Source organism: Liolophura sinensis, chromosome 3, assembly GCF_032854445.1.
Source record: "Liolophura sinensis isolate JHLJ2023 chromosome 3, CUHK_Ljap_v2, whole genome shotgun sequence".
Taxonomy (NCBI): Eukaryota; Metazoa; Mollusca; class Polyplacophora; order Chitonida; family Chitonidae; genus Liolophura; species Liolophura sinensis.
Genome location: NC_088297.1, coordinates 3,392,516 through 3,416,877, shown reverse-complemented (window position 1 = coordinate 3,416,877; position 24,362 = coordinate 3,392,516). Strand labels below are relative to the sequence as shown.

Below are 24,362 nucleotides of genomic sequence, written 5' to 3'. Positions count from 1 at the left end.
GTACAAATTAAGGAGAAAGAAAATATAAACAAATAGCTTAAAAAATATGTATATATATGTATACTTGGAGTTTTCTTGATTAAAAAGAATCATTTATTTGATTGGTGTTTTACGTTATACTCAAGAATATTTCACTTATAGGATGGCGTCCAGCATTATGGTGGGACAAAACCTGGTAGAGCCCAGGGGCAACCCACAACCATCTGCAGGTTCCTGCCAGGCCTTCCCATTTACGGCTGGGAAGGAAAGGTGCTTGTCGAGTTTTCTTTACTGGCCAGTAAAATGTCACTTAAACCTTGGATTTTATGACAGTTTTGCCGTAATGCCACCTAAAGTGTTTAACAGCGAGCTACTGGTCATTTTTTTTTTTAAATAAAATTACTCTTCATCTGTGATGGGTGACAATAAATGTTCTAGTGGCTTAATATCATTTAAAGTGGTTGCTGTTTCCATTTGATAAGTAATAAGTTCAGATCTGGGACTCCACTGAATAAAAAACAAGTTTTCTCACAGAATTAAAAAATTGAGAGAAAGGCTAAGAAATTCCATGACAATTTTTTTTCCTGTGGTATCTAGTGTAACAGAAATCAGGGAAAAGGTATCATTATAAGGGTCAATAGCTATATACATGTAACAAATGACTACGCCTTGTTCACTTTTGCTGGTAAATTCCTGTTACATGTATACCAGTAAAGTTTATCAAGTTTTGCCATCCACAATGGCCGAGAGATAAACAAATTTGATGGGCCTGTACGAGCGAACAAATCTGTCTAGTGTGTAACTGAATGGGAAAACCCCTTAAATTCTACAAAGTGTACTTTGTGCATTTTCACTACATCTTGTACCTTAATCTTCCCATTTTTGGGGACGTTTAGCCTGCTAGATTGAAGCGGCAAGGGTGGCCTAATTGTTAGAGAGTCCATCATACCAAAGACTTTAGAAATGGTACTTGTTGCTACCTTGCTAGGAGATACCTGGGACTATTATGTGCTCCTCCCAGGGGCTACATGTATGCAGCACTGAGAGGTTAGAGCAAGGAAACAGAACTGGTTGGCCTGGTGTCAGTATAATGCCCGTGACTAGGTGGGGGTGTCATTTCTGTATATGTATTTCCTCGCAGGTGCATGCGATAGAAAAAATTCTAATATGTACCTCAACATGACAAATTATAAATAAAGTCTGCGCCAAAATCCGCTGTGGGCGACTCTACCAGCAAAGTGAAGTTCGTACATTTCCGGTAGAACTTTTCTTCCCAGAAGGTTGCGAACAGTACAGTCCGTTTTCCGCTTGACGATCGGGAAACCGGAATTTTGGACGTAGGTTCCCAGTTTACACAAACAAACAGGCAGCTTTAAAGGCTCTCATTGGCTGAGAGGCAACACACCCTCAGCATAAATTACAGGGTGTTAAAGATGGAGGACGCGATGGACTCAGCAATTTATGCCAGCTTTGCCGTTTTTAGGCTTTACGAGTATGGCGAAGAAAAGTCACATAATTATGCAGCAGGCACCATCAGACAGAAAAAAATGTGCTCTTTTCAGCCTATGGTGTCATATTTTAAAGTTTTCTTCCCCTTTAAGTAGGACGTAACACCCCCAGCATGCATAGATATATACATACATATACATACATAAATCTGGTTTGCTTGTGTTAGCTAATACGAGTGATGTATGACTGGTAACAGGAAGTCAAGGTCTCTCTTTTCTCACATCGTCAGTCCTTCTAACGAACAAGATATACACATCTTTACTTTTCCGGAAAAAACTGGGAGATAAAGTTTTAGCCTCAGCCCTGCACTGAATCAATATCGGGACTAAAACTAAACAGAATTAGAAAAACAGAGGAATTGAACTCCTTAATTTTGTCTTTATGACATATGCCTGAGCTAAACAGTCACTGGACAACTGAAAACATGACTTTCCAATTACTGAACTGTCAAAAATCTAGCTACAAAACATGCATACACATATATTAATATTTATATCCATATACAAATTAGACCGGGTATATCGCATTGTATGTGACAGTTTAATGGCTTTCGCATGTTTTGAGTCAGATCACCAGTGTAGCCAACTTAATTTCTGAACAGCTGCGATGTGACTGAAATCAACCTTTGATTTACATGTTAAATTTGACAATGCCTATAAAATATATCTACATATTACCAGTGTAACCGTTACTTGAACAGTTAAATGTTTGCTGAACACACGTGTTACCTAATTAATGATCACATCACACACGTGTGTTACCCAACTCATGATCACATCACACGTGTGTTACCTAACTCATGATCACATCACACGTGTGTTACCTAACTTATGATCACAACAGACACACGTGTTACCTAACTAGTGATCACATCACACACGTGTGTTACCTAACTAGTGATCACATCACATATGTGATCAAATTAAACGTGTATTACCTAACTCATGATCACATCACACATGTGTTACCTAACTAGTGATCACATCATATATGCGATCAAATTAAACGTGTGTTACCTAACTCACGATCACATCACATGTGTGTTACCTAACTCATGATCACATCACACGTGTATTACCTAACTTATGATCACAGCACACACGTGTGTTCCCTAACTAGTGATCACATCACACACATGTGTTACCTAACTAGTGATCACATCACATATGTGATCAAATTAAACATGTGTTACCTAACTCATGACAACATCACATGTGTGTTACCTAGCTCATGATCACATCACACGTGTGTTACCTAACTTATGATCACAACAGACACACGTGTTACCTAACTCGATCACATCACACGTGTGTTACCTAACTCATGATCACATCACACATGTGTTACCTAACTCATGACAACATCACATGTGTGTTACCTAACTCATGATCCCATCACACGTGTGTTACCTAACTCATGATCACATCACACGTGTGTTACCTAACTCATGATCCCATCACACGTGTATTACCTAAATTATGATCACATCACACACGTTTGTGTTACCTAACTAGTGATCACATCACACACGTGTGTTACCTAACTAGTGATCACATCACACACGTGTGTTACCTAACTAGTGATCACATCATATATGCAATCAAATTAAACGTGTGTTACCTAACTCACGATCACACCACATGTGTGTTACCTAACTCACGATCACACCACATGTGTGTTACCTAACTAGTGATCACATCACATATGTGATCAAATGAAACTTGTGTTACCTAACTCATGATCACATCACATGTGTGTTACCTAACTCATGATCACATCACACGTGTGTTACCTAACTTATGATCACATCACACGTGTGTTACCTAACTTATGATCACAGCACACACGTGTGTTACCTAACTAGTGATCACATCACACACGTGTGTTACCTAACTAGTGATCACATCATATATGCAATCAAATTAAACGTGTGTTACCTAACTCACGATCACACCACATGTGTGTTACCTAACTCGTGATCACATCACACGTGTGTTACCTAACTTATGATCACATCACACGTGTGTTACCTAACTTATGATCACAGCACACACGTGTGTTACCTAACTAGTGATCACATCACACACGTGTGTTACCTAACTAGTGATCACATCACACACGTGTGTTACCTAACTAGTGATCACATCACACACGTGTGTTACCTAACTAGTGATCACATCATATATGCAATCAAATTAAACGTGTGTTACCTAACTCACGATCACACCACATGTGTGTTACCTAACTCACGATCACACCACATGTGTGTTACCTAACTAGTGATCACATCACATATGTGATCAAATGAAACTTGTGTTACCTAACTCATGATCACATCACATGTGTGTTACCTAACTCATGATCACATCACACGTGTGTTACCTAACTTATGATCACATCACACGTGTGTTACCTAACTTATGATCACATCACACACGTGTGTTACCTAACTAGTGATCACATCACACACGTGTGTTACCTAACTAGTGATCACATCATATATGCAATCAAATTAAACGTGTGTTACCTAACTCACGATCACACCACATGTGTGTTACCTAACTAGTGATCACATCACATATGTGATCAAATGAAACTTGTGTTACCTAACTCATGATCACATCACATGTGTGTTACCTAACTCATGATCACATCACACGTGTGTTACCTAACTTATGATCACATCACACGTGTGTTACCTAACTTATGATCACATCACACACGTGTGTTACCTAACTAGTGATCACATCACACACGTGTGTTACCTAACTAGTGATCACATCATATATGCAATCAAATTAAACGTGTGTTACCTAACTCATGATCACATCACACGTGTGTTACCTAAATTATGATCACATCACACATGTGTGTTACCTAACTTATGATCACATCACACACGTGTGTTACCTAACTAGTGATCACATCACACACGTGTGTTACCTAACTAGTGATCACATCATATATGCAATCAAATTAAACGTGTGTTACCTAACTCATGATGACATCACTCACGAACATTTCACTTATACGATAGTCGCCAGGATTATGGACTGGGAGGAAACCAGGCACTAATGCTCAAGAATATTTCAGTTAAATAAGAGTGGCTAGCATTATGGACTGGGAGGAAACCAGGCACTAATGCTCAAGAATATTTCAGTTACATAAGTGGCTAGCATTATGGACTGGGAGGAAACCAGGCACTAATGCTCAAGAATATTTCAGTTACATAAGAGTGGCTAGCATTATGGACTGGGAGGAAACCAGGCACTAATGCTCAAGTATATTTCAGTTACATAAGAGTGGCTAGCATTATGGACTGGGAGGAAACCAGGCACTAATGCTCAAGAATATTTCAGTTACATAAGAGTGGCTAGCATTATGGACTAGGAGGAAACCAGGCACTAATGCTCAAGAATATTTCAGTTACATAAGAGTGGCTAGCATTATGGACTAGGAGGAAACCAGGCACTAATGCTCAAGAATATTTCAGTTACATAAGAGTGGCTAGCATTATGGACTAGGAGGAAACCAGGCACTAATGCTCAAGAATATTTCAGTTACATAAGAGTGGCTAGCATTATGGACTAGGAGGAAACCAGGCACTAATGCTCAAGAATATTTCAGTTACATAAGTGGCTAGCATTATGGACTGGGAGGAAACCAGGCACTAATGCTTAAAAATATTTCAGTTACATAAGTGGCTAGCATTATGGGCTGGGAGGAAACCAGGCACTAATGCTCAAGAATATTTTACTTATACAATGGTGGCCAGGATTATGGTGGGAGGAAACCTGTCAGAGACCAGGGAAAGTGATCAGAACTATGTATTATGCACATCACGAACACCCAAAAATAAGAGAAAAATAAATTGAATATAATTCTATATGCAAAAACTTGTCAAAAACAAAGTACATGTCTGTAGCAGTACTGATGTGCTTCACATTTAACATTAAAAATTATTTCAGAGAGCGAGGGTTAATTTCTTTAAAAGTTTTCTCAATCTGTAAGTCGAAAAGGCAATTTATAGAAAGTTGAATCAGCATTTCAGGAATCTTGCGAGTTCGTGCAGGTTTAGGCGATGGAGATAAGGTGGGAGCTCTCGCAAACCAACACTGGCTAAAAGGCAAGATTTTACCACACCCAAAATTCAACTGGCTACCCTTTTTCTTCTTATTTTTAGGACAGATATTAGTAGTGCTGAAAGCTATGAATTACATTTTTCTCCCATTTTTTTTTTTTTTAGAAAAGTAAAGATACGAAAAAACAAAGAAACCAAATATTCTAAAGTCCTGCTACAATTACATGTATATTTTCTAAAAAGAGCAGGTGTGGTGTCCCAAAAATTGGAAGAACTAGGGTAGATTTACATGTATCCACCCAGGCTCGACACGGCATGTCCAACTAACGTATCAAATGTAATAATTGCTATAAAATCATGGATACATGTTTGTATAAGTATAAAGGTAGGATTTTTCTGATGTAGAAAAGTGACAGAATAAAAAAAAAGAATTCAGCCGTTCTCAACTTTCTACATCTCTGTAATCCAACTACAGTTTTGAGCGTTCTTGTTGTATGAGTATAACAGTTCGTAAAGCTTTACATGTGCATATGGACATGTTTCCAGAGAGTAAATGGTCACTTAGACAAGAAATTTTCAAATAAGGACACGCCAGATCAAAGCTACACAAAGGCAGAGATCAAAAAGGATATGATAATACTTATCCTTATGAAAACAGTGTAGAATCCAACAATAATACAGATCATTATGTACATTTAACATTCTTAAATAATGTGAACAATGCAACAATGTGCACTTAATTAATATGCAAATGTCGTATGTATACTCATCAGTATATACAGCTCAAAATAAAAAGTTTCCTTTCTCAGAAATTTGATATAAGCTGCCTGTACCTGTAGATACTCAAAAGCTATAACATTCCATGGTCATGATATAATCAAATCATTAAAGTTTTAAATTTAAAGTCACTTTTAAAAAAAAAAATATTCCCGGACTTTACCAAGATGGCTTCAACAGGCTCCTCATCTGGATAGGCGTGGCTTTGCACAGTGCCTTGAGTGACCGTTTCACCCTTTTCACGGTTGCCATGGTAACCATCTTCACCTTGATCGTGATCGTGATGATTCTGATCGTAAATTCCGTTAGTCCTGTACAATGGATCGCTGTCATCAAAACTGACCTTGGCAGCGCTTTTGCTTGGAGCCTCCGTATCAGTCGTTGGGGTGTCCAGTCTTTGTTCCACAGAAAAATCCATGGTAGATTTGCTACAAAAGCTGTTTACAAACTGTACAACTGGAGAACCGCAATTTGAACTGGTCAACTGCAAACCTGTTCTTTTGTAATCAGATACTCCAGTATTCTTCGTAACGGACAAATAACTTAAAATGCATATGTCCTTTCAGGCCATTGGCTGGTTAAATGCATATGAACTTGGAACTTCACTCAGTTACAATTATGTTACAACAGAATAAAGTTTTATAACTGGCAAACGACCAAATAGATGGTTCACCTGATAAACTCACAAGCCTAAAATCGAGGCACGTTCAATAAAACTGTGACTGAACCACTTCAGGCAGACGACGAACATCCAGTTGGTTGATGAAGCCTAGAATACATTAACCTAATCGGGTGTGCCAGGGAGGTAGTACCGGTTATGGATGGGGTAGTGGGGTGGTGATGTGGGAGGGGGAGATGGGAGGGATTCACAAGTTACAAGTCACAAGACACTTGTGGGTTGGGCCCTGAATGAAATGAAAACACTCCCCACTCCTCTCCATATAGATGCTCGTGCCATCGAAGAACCAATCGCACGTGGGCCCAGTACTGTATAAACTACGGGTCATTTCTCACGTCTGTGTCAGCACGAACACTTTGTATCGAGTCAATCGACCAGCTGCATTATGTCTTGTGACCGCTTGTCAAACCTTGTGGCATGCACGCACCGATATAATCTGTGGATTTGTTTGGCACATGTCCATTCTCTCAGGCAGGTCATAAATATCTGGGGTGCACATGTCGCTCAAACTGGCCCGTCCTCTAGCAGACTAAACCTCAAGGCACCGGTATAACACCACCACCACCAGCAAAGCAAGCTGCAATGTACCTGGGCACAGTTCGGGTGTCCTGAAGCGGCCTGTGACTGGTCATCTCTTTAAGTAAATCATCAAGAATGATCTCCATTCCACCAATCAGACGTGTCAGACGCACGCTCAGCCCAGGCATTGCCAAATTTGGACACAAGCTGACTGGGTCCATTTGACCCACATAAAAGTTTAACTCTAAATTGGCTCTTAATTGAGCTGTTAAGAATTTCACCTTCAGAGTAATGTGAGAACTGGTCTCGGCAATAAAGATCTTCCAATTAGTCATTGTTTGTCAACAATGTATCTGAGAAGAGAGAAGACAAAGGCTGTCTCATTGCTACGTAGACTATAAATAAAAGAACACATACATGCAACAACAAAACAAAAAAAAAAACAAAAACAAGAAGAAGAAAATTTTGTGGACTTAAAGGCTGCTGTCAATCACACAGGATATACATACCCACGTACACTCTCTAACATGTCAGTTATTGTAAAGAACCTAAACTTTTGTTTCAAGATGCATATTTTAAGAGGCAAAAAATGTTGATAAAATTGTACTTTTGGTGCTGCAACTTTACACATGTGCACTTTCCCAATAGGACATTATCTTAACCTTCCAAACAAACCTCAAAACAAGTTTTCTATGATCAACAGACCTATCAGAATTGGAAAAAAAGAAATCAGAATTTTAGGTTCAATGCAGTGAGTGTAGAAGATTCACAATAACAGTTGTCTCAAGTGGAGCATCAACCAAACGGGACAGTACCATACTGGGCTGTCATAATTGCCAGCATAAATACATTCATTAAACTTTCATGTGACCACATTCAGGTACTTAGATTGATTCTATAACCCAAATGTTTCTATAGTTATAGGTGTGATAGGAACTTATGTTAACATCGGTAGAATAAAGTTACATGTACATCACTCCGTGGACTGGTGCTTTAAGATCTTCTGGCTGCCATTAATTGAAAAGGGTTCGTTCCTTGGTGGAGAGGTGGAGAGGTGGAGAGGTGGAGAGTTGGGGGTGGGGCTGGGAGGTAAACGGTTAAAAGCAATAGGCCTATAGGCCAAGCATATTAATGGTCCCGCCCCCTAAATACAGGGTTTTCGTGAACCGTGAAATAAACAGTAATTTTTCTACCTACAGATAATTAAAAGTCCAGCCTTTAATCTGCTATAGGGGGTACAGACTGTAGTTATTGGGGGGTTTTATCACCCTTTAATGATCTTTACATGTTTCGCATTATCTAACGCTCCACTTAACTAGACCAGTGAAGCTACATGTAACTAATTTTGAACAAAAGCTTTTTATTGGTTTTAAAAGCTTTCAGTGTTTTTTTTTTTTTACCTTATGTTATTTACTATTGGCCTACACTAATATATCCACAAGCTGAGCTGCACAGCATCCTTTTGATATTTCACATGACTACATGGAGAACAAAAATCTCTTGACAAATCACATTTTAATATATAGTAAGTTAAAACCTGGGCTCACTAATGTCAGAAAGTGTACCACATGTAGCTAGCTTAAATACTGATCTTAAGTCATGCTTTATATTTAAGATTTTAGCCAACTTCAGCAGCCAATACACTTGTCCTAAAGTATAAATATAAGAACAGCTGACTTAGTTTGTATTTAACATACTGCTACACAATTAAGTATAAAACTGAATACTTGACCTGAAATTAAATCTGGTACAGCCTTAAGACAATTTTCAACAACTGTGCCTTGATGTGCTCAAAATCTTTTGTTTTCAAATTTAATACAGGTGCCTTTTAGTATTCATTATATAAAAAAGGCATCCTTCATTCAATGACCTGGTGTTTTACAACAAACATGAACTTTTTATCAGAATCTTTGTGCATTTTTACAAAAAATATTTTGAACCATTATGTCGTTTTTTGGGACCATACGGAAAGCCTAATGAAGTAGATACATTTAATGTCCACACTGCCATGTCCAGGCAGAGGGCCTAACATTTAAAACAGAGAACGGTTTTCTTTATTTTAAAATTATCAACTCTGTTCATATTTCATGGACAAGTTTTACAGTGAAATATATATGTATATATATATATATATATATATGAAAAATAGAGAAAGATCCCCTGGTGAGGAGAATTTACATAGGAAAAAAAAATAAAACCCTTCCATACTCCTTGAAAATAACATAAAGTTTGAAACTGCAGTTGGAATACAACAGACTGTAGAAAGTTGAGAAGGCGTTTTGTTATATTTTTCCTATATATACAGTATATATATATATATATACATATATATATTACAGAATGTAGAAAGTTGAGAAGGCGTTTTAGATGTGGAGAATGCATACACATGTTAGAAGGATCAAGCTTTCAGTTTGAGAGAGAAGATTCTTTGTTTAATGTAAAATTAGACGTGCTGCACTGTAAAAAATGTTAAATAAGCACATGTTTGCATGGGATGTGGCAAACAATATATTGGCCAGACCGCAGATCTTCGCTCCAGATTGACGCTGCACCGACAACATATCAACAACGAGGAATATTGTCATCTTCCAGTCAGCAAGCACATACGCTCACGCGCACTGTCATTGACTCCCTCCGTTAAAGTCTTTCCATTTTATAAAGTACTAGATGGACATCAAGCCACCTTAGATGTAAAAGAAACTTTCTTGTAAATAAATACAACCCATGTCTCAATGGTAGTCATCGGCCCTAATACTGTACCTCATAATATCATGATATACATCCTTATATAATTTATGTTGATTAATTTTGTCAAACCAGTTCATTTTTATCACTCACTGTACATATATATTACTCATTGTATATGTACAAATATTATGTCACAGATTATCTGCAGGGTCATCCGTTCAGTGCTAATAAAGACGCATCATCACTTGTCGCCCTGCGGATAGACACTCTTAGGCACTGATTTTTCTATTGTTCGCTACTTAACAGCTTTATACACGTACGACCTTGTTCCCAGCAACAATTTACCCATGTATTATGCCATGTGCGACCTTGTTCCCAGCAACAATTTACCCTTGTATTATGCCATGTGCGACCTTGTTCCCAGCAACAATTTACCCATGTATCATGCCATGTATGACCTTGTTCCCAGCAACAATTTACCCATGTATTATGCCATGTATGGCCTTGTTCCCAGCAACAATTTAGCCATGTATTTTGCCATGTACGACCTGGACTGACTGGGCAAATTGTTTCTCCTACCATATGTACCTCCATTCTTTAACCAAACTGGAGTGAGTGAGTGAGTGCTTGGGGTATAACGTCGTACTCAACAATTTTTCAGTCATATGACGACGAAGGAATCCTTAGGGTGCATGCACATGTAATGTGCCTCCTTGTTGCAGGACGGATTTCCACCGCTCTTTTACTTAGTGCTGCTTCACTGAGACGACTTACCGAAGGCAAGTAAGCCGCCCCCCGCCCGAGCCATTATACTGATATGGGTCAACCAGTCGTTGCACTATCCCCTTCATGCTGAACGCCAAGCGAGGAAGTTACAACTTCCTCTTTTAAAGTCTTAGGTGTGACTCGATCAAGGTTTGATCCTGGATCTACCGGACCCGAAGCGGACGCTCTACCAACTGTGCTATCCGGGGCGGTCAACAAAACTGGAGACTGTCACCAAGAGCATCTGATCCCCCCCCTCACAATTTACCATTCCATACTTAACACGGGTGAGCTAAACAATACATCTAAGTGACATGATATTTGAAGTGATATTTTATCATAATGCCTTTATTTTTTGAAAGTACAGCATGACTGAGTCAATTTGTACAAAGCTGTTTTTCCCCGAAGGCCTTCACAAACAAAAAGAAAACAATACATAGAAACAGCTATAGAGGCCAGGACTGAAAACAAATATGAATTCTGGCCCCGCATTACTGCCCCAATCAACAGCTGAGACAGGAGAGTGGGAGACAGCCCATTATTGACCCCTTCCTGTCCTCAATGCTGGCTGGAAACTCCTACACACAAGTACAAACCAAGAGAGTGTGAAATTCTAACAGCTCTACATAATGCACAGCAAACCACAAACACAGACTTCTTATCACACAATTCAAAAATTAAAATTTTCAAATCTTTACCCCAAAAATGTGTTTAAGGCTTATTTAATAAAGAAACTTTTAGAAAATTCAATATCATTTTTAACTGCCCATGACCGCACCAATTTCTCAGTGATACAGTGTTTGCCATGGTCGAGCTTTGAACAGTTCACTGAAAATTTGTCATCTCACCTTTTGACAGATTTCAAATTTTTCACAGCAAAGCATTTTATTAAATCTCCATTAAGTCTGCCTACAGGTGAACACATCAGACAGACATCACCATCATGACCACGGGGAGTTTAACTGTACTGTCCACTTACACATGTCAAATTAATTAATAACACATTTCCACAAGGACAAAATCACTAATTACTTTGAGATCAACCCATGTACGGTATGATTACCGTATTTCACTTGAAGTTTGATATGTAAAAATGCACATTTAATTTAAATATGACATGATTCTTTTGACGCAATACTTCATTTTTTTTTTCTGATAAGAAATTAAACAAACTTCACAAAAATAGCCACTCTTAGGTGGCACTATAATTTGGGTGAATTGATCGGAACAAAGTGAAATGTGTTATTTGAAAAAGGCTAACCTTTAGGTGATATCCTGTATATTGAAGTACCTGTATATGAATATCTGAAGAACTGCTCCAAGCTTTATCCAAGTAGATATACCACAATAATTAACAAAATTGATGAGGTATTTATAAAAATGTTGTTTTGGGGTGTGAAAGCAATTAAATGCTAATAAATGTGTCAATTTTAATTACAACTCCTAAAAGGAGAAGATCATACAATCAAAAAGCCTATGCTGAGTTAATAAAACGGACAGAATTAAAAGTGGCAAGAACAAAAAAATGAAAAAGCTCTAGTACTTGCAATCTACATGTGTAATTCAACTCTGACACAAAACTGTTTTGTCTAATCTGTAGATTATTCCTTTGTGTAAAGCTTTTTTAAAACAGCTATACATGTACTGTAATTCTTGAACGTTTTTGCATGTTTACAAAGTGTTTATTCAGGCAAATTCTGAAGGTATTATTCTTTGCAGACTGACAAAATTATACTTTTCATGAAAACCAACTAAAACTGTTTATAAACTGCACTGAAATTTGCTCTTTCATATCTGAAAAGTTAATACATTAAGATACATTTACATTTTAATAATGTTCAGTTGGACATGTGGAAAAATATAAACAAACGACTTTTGGATAAGCTGTTAATTTATATTGAAAAACAAAAAAAAACAAAACCACACTCTTTGCCTTGTCTGTAACAGCAAACACTCATCTTATACACAACCTTTAATATATTTTGTCACTGAAGTTTAACCGTATTGGCTTAATTCCTCCCCGTTAAAGATTACATATCTTTCACAGATTCTTATATATAAATTCTTATGTATAGATTCTTATGTATAAAATTTTTAATAAATGCGTTCTTGTTTAACCTCACACCACTCGATCCTGTGGCTCCAGGCAAAACTCTTAAATCATCATCAAAGTATAATTTCAAACCTCAGATTCCAATGTCACTGACTGGGAGGTAAACAAAGACAGTCTGTCATACTGTGTAACGATTTAATATGGCTCAGATTAACTCTTTTTTATTAATTAACTTTCAACCTCTTTATAGGATTATAAAGGGAAAAAAAATACTATTAACTTGAAATATATGTCATACGAAAGATCATCCAACATCGTCCGCAAAAATACACGTACTTCAATTTAATTTGTAGAATTTTTTTCAACCTACATGCAGTAAATTTAAGCAGGCATTCAGAGAATACCAGCATCTTGCCTGATTGAGCAGCCTGTAAAATGTTATTTAAAAGTTCAAATCATGTGATACGTTCAAATACTGACCACTAAACCAATTATAACCACAGATATTATCCTCTAATTATGTAGTGCTAAAATCTAGCCATTAAATCAACATTTACAAAGACCAAAATTATTACACTGTCACAACTATGTTTATGGTGTTTGTTACGATTGTGGAACAGTGACTTCATATGTTATGCTACCAACAACTGGCTATCTGGGTACATCTGCGTACTATGGGTACAAAAACTTTAACCATACTGGATACCGAGGGCCTCCGTGGCTCAGTTGGTTAGCTCACTAGCACAGCTTTGTGACCCAGAAGCCTCTCACCAATGCAGTCGCTGTGAGTTCAAGTCCAGCTCATGCTGGCTTCCTCTCCGGCCATACGTGGGAAGGTCTAACAGCAACCTGCGAATGGTTGTGGGTTTCCCCCGAGCTCTGCCCGGTTTCCACCCATCATAATGCTGGCTGCTGTTGTATAAGTGAAATATCCTTGAGTACGGCGTAAAACACCAATCAAAAAAATAAATGAATCAAACTGGATACCAGCACCACTGCCGACAGCATTTGATTCCCCTTTCACAAGACATGTATCTTTCCTTACTTCCAGCTAGCTAAAAATGCACTGGAAACCTTGGATGCTATTGTGGAATTTTCCGACCATAATTTGAGTGCGTGATGTCACATTAGTTTTTGAAAACTTAACACGCATGGACAGGTAGATTCCATCATTCAAAATGAATATACATACAGATCTGTGGATGCATTTGCCGAGAGGACCTTTCAAGGAAAAAACTTCAAGCAAAAAATATGAATCTGGCGTAACTAATACCCCTGGATGACTATAGAGGCCATCGCGGATCTGGTGTAACTAATACCTCTGGGTGACTATAGAGGCCATCGCGGATCTGGCGTAACTAATACCCCTGGGTGACTATAGAGGCCATCGCGGATCTGGCGTAACTAATACCCCTGGGTGACTATAGAGGCCATCGCGGATCTGGGGTAACTAATACCCCTGGGTGACTATAGAGGCCATCGCGGATCTGGTGTAACTAATACCCCTGGGTGACTATAGAGGCCATCGCGGATCTGGCGTAACTAATACCCCTGGGTGACTATAGAGGCCATCGCGGATCTTGGGTAACTAATACCCCTGGGTGACTATAGAGGCCATCGCGGATCTTGGGTAACTAATACCCCTGGGTGACTATAGAGGCCATCGCGGATCTGGCATAACTAATACCCCTGGGTGACTATAGAGGCCATCGCGGATCTGGCGTAACTAATACCCCTGGGTGACTATAGAGGCCATCGCGGATCTGGCATAACTAATGCCCCTGGGTGACTATAGAGGCCATCGCAGATCTGGTGTAACTAATACCACTGGGTGACTATAGAGGCCATCGCGGATCTGGCATAACTAATGCCCCTGGGTGACTATAGAGGCCATCGCAGATCTGACGTAACTAATACCCCTGGGTGACTATAGAGGCCATCGAGGATCTGGCATAACTAATGCCCCTGGGTGACTATAGAGGCCATCGCAGATCTGGTGTAACTAATACCACTGGGTGACTATAGAGGCCATCGCGGATCTGGCATAACTAATGCCCCTGGGTGACTATAGAGGCCATCGCAGATCTGACGTAACTAATACCCCTGGGTGACTATAGAGGCCATCGAGGATCTGGCGTAACTAATACCCCTAGGTGACTATAGAGGCCATCGCGGATCTGGCGTAACTAATACCCCTGGGTGACTATAGAGGCCATCGCGGATCTGGCGTAACTAATACCCCAGGGTGACTATAGAGGCCATCGCGGATCTGGCGTAACTAATACCCCTGGGTGACTATAGAGGCCATCGCGGATCTGGCGTAACTAATACCCCTGGGTGACTATAGAGGCCATCGAGGATCTGGCGTAACTAATACCCCTGGGTGACTATAGAGGCCATCGCGGATCTGGCGTAACTAATACCCCTGGGTGACTATAGAGGCCATCGCGGATCTGGCGTAACTAATACCCCTGGGTGACTATAGAGGCCATCGCGGATCTGGTGTAACTAATACCCCTGGGTGACTATAGAGGCCATCGCGGATCTGGCATAACTAATACCCCTGGGTGACTATAGAGGCCATCGCGGATCTGGCATAACTAATACCCCTGGGTGACTATAGAGGCCATCGCGGATCTGGCGTAACTAATACCCCTGGGTGACTACAGAGGCCATCGCGGATCTGGCGTAACTAATACCCCTGGGTGACTATAGAGGCCATCACGGATCTGGCGTAACTAATACCCTTGGGTCACCATACAGACCACCGTGAAATCCGATGTTTTAAAACCAGTTTACTCCATTGGAAAAATTTTAAAAAACAAATAAAACAAACTATTTTCCTAATCAGTGTTTAATGTATAATCTGATATATATATATGCACACACTTTATGTTTGTGTTTTCTCTGCCTTTAAAAGCAACTACATCAACCTGAATGTTTTTTCAATATGCAGTGACTTAAAATACAACCCTTTTCTAGAAATGATAGCACAGATGATGAAATACAGCCTCATATTCCTTACGATTTTGTCATCTGAAAAACTTTAATTTGTACATGTATGTTATCTGTAATATCTGTACGTATTATTTCCAAAAATGTACATCTGTAATGTCAACCTAGGGGGAAGATTTATTTCCTGGGCTGGCCTTCTTGGTTGACCAGGTAAACAGGATATGACTTCATTTGTATAGCATGCACAAAAAGTACCAAAAGCACAACAGTGTTCGGGTGACGAAAACAGAGAATAAAATGCATCCCCCAGTTAGAGGAAAAAGCTCGCGTCTGACTGGATAAAACTGATCACATGGTGGCACATTTGACTTCCTCAAAGTGCCGAAACCTTAATTCCTTAACCTTTTCAAATTATGAAAGAGCAACTTTCACAGCAATATGTGAACATTTTTAATTTGAATTTTGTACAATTACAATGGTTGGATAGGCCAATTGTCAGGCTTTACAAAAAGTACAATTTTATCAGTCTAGATGCAGAATACTGTCTTTAGAATGTTAGCCCTTCGATATCTCTAATCTGTGCTCTTTCTACATTTCCTGTGAGATATACTGTATGTATTAATCGATGCATACACACTTGTCTAGTGTTGCCCTTTCTTTTAATTTTATTGGTTCTTAATTTCGCTAATAAAAGCACACACAGCCCCCCCCTGTAGTTAATCAGCCAGATGGCTCTAGATGGTCCTGATAAGGATTAATTGCCACCAGCCTGTGAAGGACATAGTCAAATAAAATCAATTGCTGATCTTAATTCATCTTAACAGAACACTTTAATCCAATGCGAGCAAAAGAAAACAATATTAAGTTGACCTGAAAAGCCGCGTAGTTTTGATTTCTTTTACTTGGTCAGGTTCATCACCATAAAAAAAACTTGCTTTTAATTTATTTGATTGGCGCGTAACGCCATATTCCAGAATTTATTTATTACCGTACCTACATGTATGGTGAGGTTGTGTGAGGGAGAAACCATTATGAAATAACGAATCCATGACCTTCGCTGTAATGTGTAGGACAAACCTCGATCTTGACTTAAGACGGAATTTTACATGGAGCCGAAATTCTAAATTTACATTTTTACACAGGTTACATAAAATGTAATTAGCATTTAAATTAATGCATCATATTTGTAGTCATCATTAACTGCTTTACATAAAACATCCTGGCAATTTTGGTTACGTAACATTCAAAAGATCACCCGTGCATGTGATCAATAATGAATAATTACATAATGAGTGGTCAATAATTAATAATTACATAACGAATGAACGCATGTTTAATGAACGCGTGTTTGAACAAACTGCATTTTAAATCAGGGCATTACACGGGGCTTTATCCCAGCAGATCTATTTCTTTCGGCACATTCACCAGATGCAAACCGGTCAAGAGAGGTAAGATTACTTGACATACGATACAACCAACCAATGACCCTTTCGAACAGAGGAGTTTCAAGTCTGAACTCTTTTATCACTGAAGGTAATAAAGTCCAACGGTATCATGACCTATCAAAAGTGTCAAAAATCTATTTTTGATCAATTTACTACAACATGGACATCTGAAAAAATAAATTTTCACAAACAGTAATGTAGAGTAGATGAATGATGGAGAAAATGGGCTAAATATTTGTGAACTTGAGCAGTTTCTAAATGAAACAGATATCATTTGTTCCTCTGGAACACAGTGAGACAGGTGATCTGTAAATTAGAATGTCAACGAAGGTTGCCTAGCATTTTTCACAAGTCACATGAGACAGTAGGACTGGTTTTAGCTTTAACAAGAAAAGAGTTCTAAATTATTCAAAACTGCCATAAACCCCTTGCTTGAACTGGACAGCTATCAGCCTATGTAATGAAGAAATGAATCACTTTGTTAACGAGATAAATTGTTAAATAATTATGAAAACAGCAAATTTAATGCTACAGTCACATACAGATACATAAGAAGATCAGCTATGGCCAATCTTACTGGAATTTTGTTGCCATTTTGGGCACGTTCAACAAATTTATAAAAGATGTCATACTGCCTGTGTTATGGTAGCTGGAGACCTTATTCATCTGCTGAAGTCGGGTCACGCATGAGCGACATTTAGATCATGTGGTAATACTTGTCATTCTGACAATATCACCTGATACCTTATACCCTAATTAAACCAGGGTTAACGGCTTTGATACCCCCCCACCCCCCCCCACCCCATCCCCCTTCCCCTCACCAACCCAAATCCACAGTCTTGTTACAGAGCTCAGAAATGATTACATATTCAGAGGGGCTAAGCCCTCTTTAATCACGAACATCAATCTAACGTCACATGGTGTGAAACTGTCGTGTCTTTGTTTGTTAGCCATGTCACAAGACACAGTTCTACAATGGTCCGCGATCAGCCTGGTTTACCTGGGCACTTCTCTCGTTTGACGCAGTTGGGGGAAAGTAAAAACCACAACAACGGATTACCTAGATATGGTTTTAATTAACGTTTTCTATGATTCTAAGGAATTCTTTGTAATACATCACACCCATTCACAAGTTGGGGATCTCAGTATATATATATAACCCAAGCAAAACTGTACCAGTGTGACACTAACCATAAATTAGATCAACAAATTTCACACCAGTTAATTAACGATCTTTCAAAAGAAAAAAAAATTGCCAAGATAAGTTTTTTCTGACACTCCTACGTGTTTTCAAACAACTATGAGACTTTTAATTAGATTAATCGTCACATATTAATTTCATTTAGGTGAAAAAGTCTTTATTATACTTTGATTCACCCTTTGTTTTTGCATGCCCCAGTAATACTGTGACAGCTAGCAGTATTGACTTATACATAAATTATATTTAATTACAAAACACCTACTGTATTCTACCTAAAGACTTTGGCACTTTTCAAGTGACACACTTTGCTTTATTTTGATGGATTCTAAGGAATTCTTTGTAAAGTTTAATTATTTTCTGTTCAGAAAAACCCAAAGAGTTGGTATCAAAAGTATTTTTTCAAGGTTTTCTGCGTTACTGAAAAAGTAACTTTAGGTGATATACCATAATTTTAAGCCTATATACTTCATTGGTACTGTAAAAACATGTCAAACAGGTAAAAAAAAGAAAAAAAAAAATTAATCTGAGCTTTTAATGGACTACTTTTCAGACATAATTAGACAACACCTGAGCTTATAATGACCTATAAGGTGACAAAAAAAAGTTCCAACATATAATATGTCACTGCTTCGAGGGTAAATTCACACCCTAAAGAGAATACCTGAATAGCCTACATTAATTGACACGTGTTGGCACACTTTTATTCCAAATGAAAAAAAAAAACCCACAAAAAAAAATAAAACGGATTTATTGCACACCTTAAAATCTCATATGTCCCCATGTACACTGAAACTGTTTTTTTTTTCTTCACAAAAGCACTCAATGAACTTAAAGGTTGTAAATCTTTGAACTTTTTAAGTGACCTTAAAACAAAACTAAAGAAGGAGAAAATATACTGATTAACACTGTATGTCACCACATCCATCCCAGCAAGGAACTGTAGATTTAGAATAGCTACATGTATCTAAAAAGTATACCTTGGTTTTGCATACATGAATCCCAATAAAATATAACCGCTAGCAGCGATGGCGGGGTTCAAGCTACAAGTGTCAAAATAAATAGCAATCAAGAGACACAAGTACATGGTCAATTCCACGTGATGAGTGCAACATTCAGACTTTTTTTCATTCATTCAGGTATCAAATAAAACAGTCAAAAACTTTAAAAGACATTGCTATTCTTAACACAGTAAGAAATGACGATCCTATGGAAAATATCAAGAGTGCCAAAGTTATTAAGAGATCAATCAATCATAACAGATGCTAATTTGCATCGTGTGACAGATGCTACAGGAGACACATATATAGATGTAATCAACATGTTTCAATAAATCTAATTTACAATAGTTTTCAATCTGAGTGGTCATGCCGGATGATTGACAGGTTTTTAGTATCATTTCATCGTGTCTGTCATACATGTACCCTGTGTGTGAATCAGTCATGCTGGTTGATGGAACTCTTGTCCCTGCAACTAGTGAATTCCCAAAGCGTGAAGAGGGTGTGAAGTTTTCAGGCACTGACTCGAAATATTAAAATGGAGTATGAATACTGCTAAAATCTCGCAAGATCAAAGGGTTTTAGGAAGCCCAACCTTTAAGTTCACTGTATAGTCACTAACTACATGTACAGCCACATAAGAAGTCAACTGTACCTTTGTGATCAAAGTATTGTTATTGACTACACTTACAGCTACATATAAGAAGTCAACTGTACCGCTGTGATCACTGTATAGTCAATGACTACACCTACAGCTAATTGTAAGAAGTCAATTGTACCTTTGTTATCACTGTGTAGTCACTGACTACAAGTACAGCTACATAAGAAGTCAACTGTACCTTTGTGATCACTGCATAATCACTGACTACACTTACAGCTGCATAAGAAGTCAACTGTACCTTTGTGATCACTGTGTAGTCACTGACTACAAGTACAGCTACATAAGAAGTCAACTGTACCTTTGTGATCACTGCATAATCACTGACTACACTTACAGCTACATAAGAAGTCAACTGTACCTTTGTGATCACTGTGTAGTCACTGACTACAAGTACAGCTACATAAGAAGTCAACTGTACCTTTGTGATCACTGCATAATCACTGACTACACGTAGAGCTACATAAGAAGTCAACTGTACCTTTGTGATCAACGTATAGTCACTGACTACACTTACAGCTACATAAGAAGTCAACTGTACCTTTGTGATCACTGTATAGTCACTGACTACACGTAGAGCTACATAAGAAGTCAACTGTACCTTTGTGATCACTGTGTAGTCACTGACTACATTTACAGCTACATAAGAAGTCAACCAGCTGTATTTATTTATTTTAGCCTTTATTTATTTATTTATTTGATTCATGTTTTACGCTGTACTCAAGAATATTATAGTGGGAGGAAACCGAGCAGAGCCCTGGGGAAACCCTGCGACCATCTGCAGGTTGCCGGCAGGCTTTCCCACTAATACTGCCGGGAGAGGAAGCCAGCTTGGGCTCACAGTGACTGCCTTGGTGGGAGGCTCCTGGGTTGTTTCGTGCTGGCGTGCAAACTCCCACGGACATGGAGGCGCATGCAAGCTATAGTTCACAGCCATCAAATTTAAGCTATTATCACAATGAATACAGACAGATTCACACATTCAAATCATACTCTGTATTTATTTATTTATTTGACTGGTGCTTTACGCCGTACTCAAGAATATTTCACTTATACGACGGCGGCCAGCATTATGATGGGTGGAAACCTGCCATCCGCAGGTTGCTGGCAGACCTTCCTACGTACGGCCGGAGAGGAAGCCAGCATGAGCTGGACTTGAACTCACAGCGACGGCATTGGTGAGAGGCTCCTGGGTCATTACCCTGCGCTAGCGGCGCTAACCGACTGAGTCACAGAGGGCCCTTATGACCACATTGGTGAGAGGCTCCTGGGTCATTACGCTGCACTAGCAGCGCTAACCGACTGAGTCACGGAGGCCCCCGATCAATTTTGGGATTCAATCAAAATAAACATGTTTTATAACATTTATAAGAAAGGAAGATAAGATATAAGAAAAGCAGATACTGTTTGAACATGAGAACAATTCTCATTTCAATTTGGATTGCCACGTGTACCAAATGGGGACACCTGTGGCATTCTCTCAAGTATGCAAATGAGATGTGAAAATAAACACATGTGTATGGACGATTGCCTGTGCCAATTACTAATTAATTATGCAAATTACACAGGCTAGAATATAAGTACAATATAATGAGATGAAGACTGATTAAGAACTTACGCCATGTATTGTTCACGTAATTACAGATTACAGACTACCCTAAGTCCTCTAAAAGATGGGATAGAAATCAGTTGTGTTGAAAGAAGAATATTACATTTCTATACCAGCCTTTTGGAAAAGTAAAGATATGAGTATGTTGTTCATTAGATGGTCTAACCATGTGAGAAAAAAGAAACCCCAATATTCCTGCTACAGTTACGTATATTCTCGCTGAAATGAGTACAAGAGGTGTCCGAAATTTTAGAAGAAATAAAAGTACCTCGGACATCATGCATCTTTAATCACTTTGTCATGGGGCTAATCTATATATACCGGTGAACATGATGTACCTTGTATAACTAATACAGCAAGTTGTCATTACATGACATAATAACTGGTGATTTGAAGAGAGATTGTCCTCATTATGTAAAATAGAGTTATGTAACTTATGCTTATCACGTCAAAGATCAATGAAGTGCCAATCACTTGCATGTATGCATGAGGAAGAGGAGGGCTGAGGACTTGATTTTCACCAAACTGCAGATACCAAACTGTAATACCACGCAAATCAGCACAAGAAATAAGCCAAAAATGTCAGTAAATATCGCAAGCAGAGTCCCATCTGTCTAAACTGAGAGGTAATCCCAAAAGAAGGAATCAGCAATCACCCAAACGGACAGGTAATCTCACCAGAAGAAATTAGCAATCATCTAAACGGACAGGTAATCTCACCAAAAGAAATCAGCCATCATCCAAACAGACAGGTAATCTCACCAGAAGGAATCAGCAATCATCCAAACAGACAGGTAATCTCACCAGAAGAAATCAGCAATCATCCAAACTGACCGGTAATCTCACAAGAAGAAATCAGCCATCATCCAAACAGACAGGTAATCTCACCAGAAGGAATCAGCAATCATCCAAACAGACAGGTAATCTCACCAGAAGAAATCAGCAATCATCCAAACGGACAGGTAATCTCGCAAGAAGGAATCAGCAATCATCCAAACAGACAGGTAATCTCGCAAGAAGGAATCAGCAATCATCCAAATGGACAGGTAATCTCACAAGAAGAAATCAGCCATCATCCCAAACGGACAGGTAATCTCACAAGAAGGAATCAGCAATCATCCAAATGGACAGGTAATCTCACAAGAAAGAAATCAGCCATCATCCAAACTGACAGGTAATCTCACAAGAAGAAATCAGTCATCATCCAAACGGACAGGTAATCTCACAAGAAGGAATCAGCAATCATCCAAACTGACAGGTAATCTCACCAGAAGAAATCAGCCATCATCCAAACTGACAGGTAATCTCACAAGAAGAAATCAGCCATCATCCGAATGGACAGGTAATCTCACAAGAAGGAATCAGCAATCATCCAAACGGACAGGTAATCTCACCTGAAGGAATCAGCAATCACCCAAAGTGACAGGTAATCTCACCAGAAGAAATCAGTCATCATCCGAATGGACAGGTAATCTCACAAGAAGAAATCAGCAATCATCCAAACTGACAGGTAATCTCACCTGAAGGAATCAGCAATCACCCAAACTGACAGGTAATCTCACCAGAAGAAATCAGCCATCATCCAAATGGACAGGTAATCTCACAAGAAGGAATCAGCAATCATCCAAACTGACAGGTAATCTCACCTGAAGGAATCAGCCATCATCCAAACGGACAGGTAAATCTCACCAGAAGGAATCAGCAATCATCCAAACTGACAGGTAATCTCACCTGAAGGAATCAGCAATCACCCAAAGTGAATCTGGAATATGATTCTAGGGCTGTAAAAATCAAAACTGTTCGCTTCCCTCTGGGAAGAGTTATACCAGAAATCTACAAAGTGCACTTTGGCAGTTTCCGACGCCAATTCTCCTCCTAACACAGAAGGACTTCAGGACTAGTTCTCAGGCAAAATGGAGTAGCTCAAAGCGGATTTTGGCACTTTATTTATAATTTATCAACATGAGGGCACATCTTAGAATTTTTTTAAAGCCTGCACCTGCGAGGAAATGCATACTCTTTTTCGATGGCATATGACTGATTTAAATTTTCTTCTCCCTTAAGACAAAAGGGTCAAAATCTTTACTTCCACTTAAAAAAACTAACCATTATGACTGCTTTGTGGAATTGGGCCCTGATGTTTATTGTTACTTTGGAAATGGGCCTTGCGATTAGTGGCTCATGGTCTAATGCCTCATGAAGTGGGAGCAATTTTGACATTTAAATTAACATATGTTTGTAACTTGTTTTCAAGGTTCTGAAAAGATATTAAGTATGATGAAATGCCCTAATTATTAAAACAGATTCACATGCAGAAATTCACCATCATATACTCTAAGTAAACAAGAGTTCCTTCAGTCACGAGAAATCACACAGCTGTTACCTCGGACACGAAAACCGCAAAAGGTACATGCCTGGTCTGCATGTCCTATCTTCTATCATTCCAAGG

General features: G+C 38.7%; 1 protein-coding gene across 1 annotated transcript in view; it reads right to left on the bottom strand.

Moving 5' to 3' along the window:
* LOC135463578 (ras-related protein Rab-32-like) overlaps positions 1-24,362 on the bottom strand; it is a 58,948-nt gene that overhangs the window by 14,181 nt on the left and 20,405 nt on the right.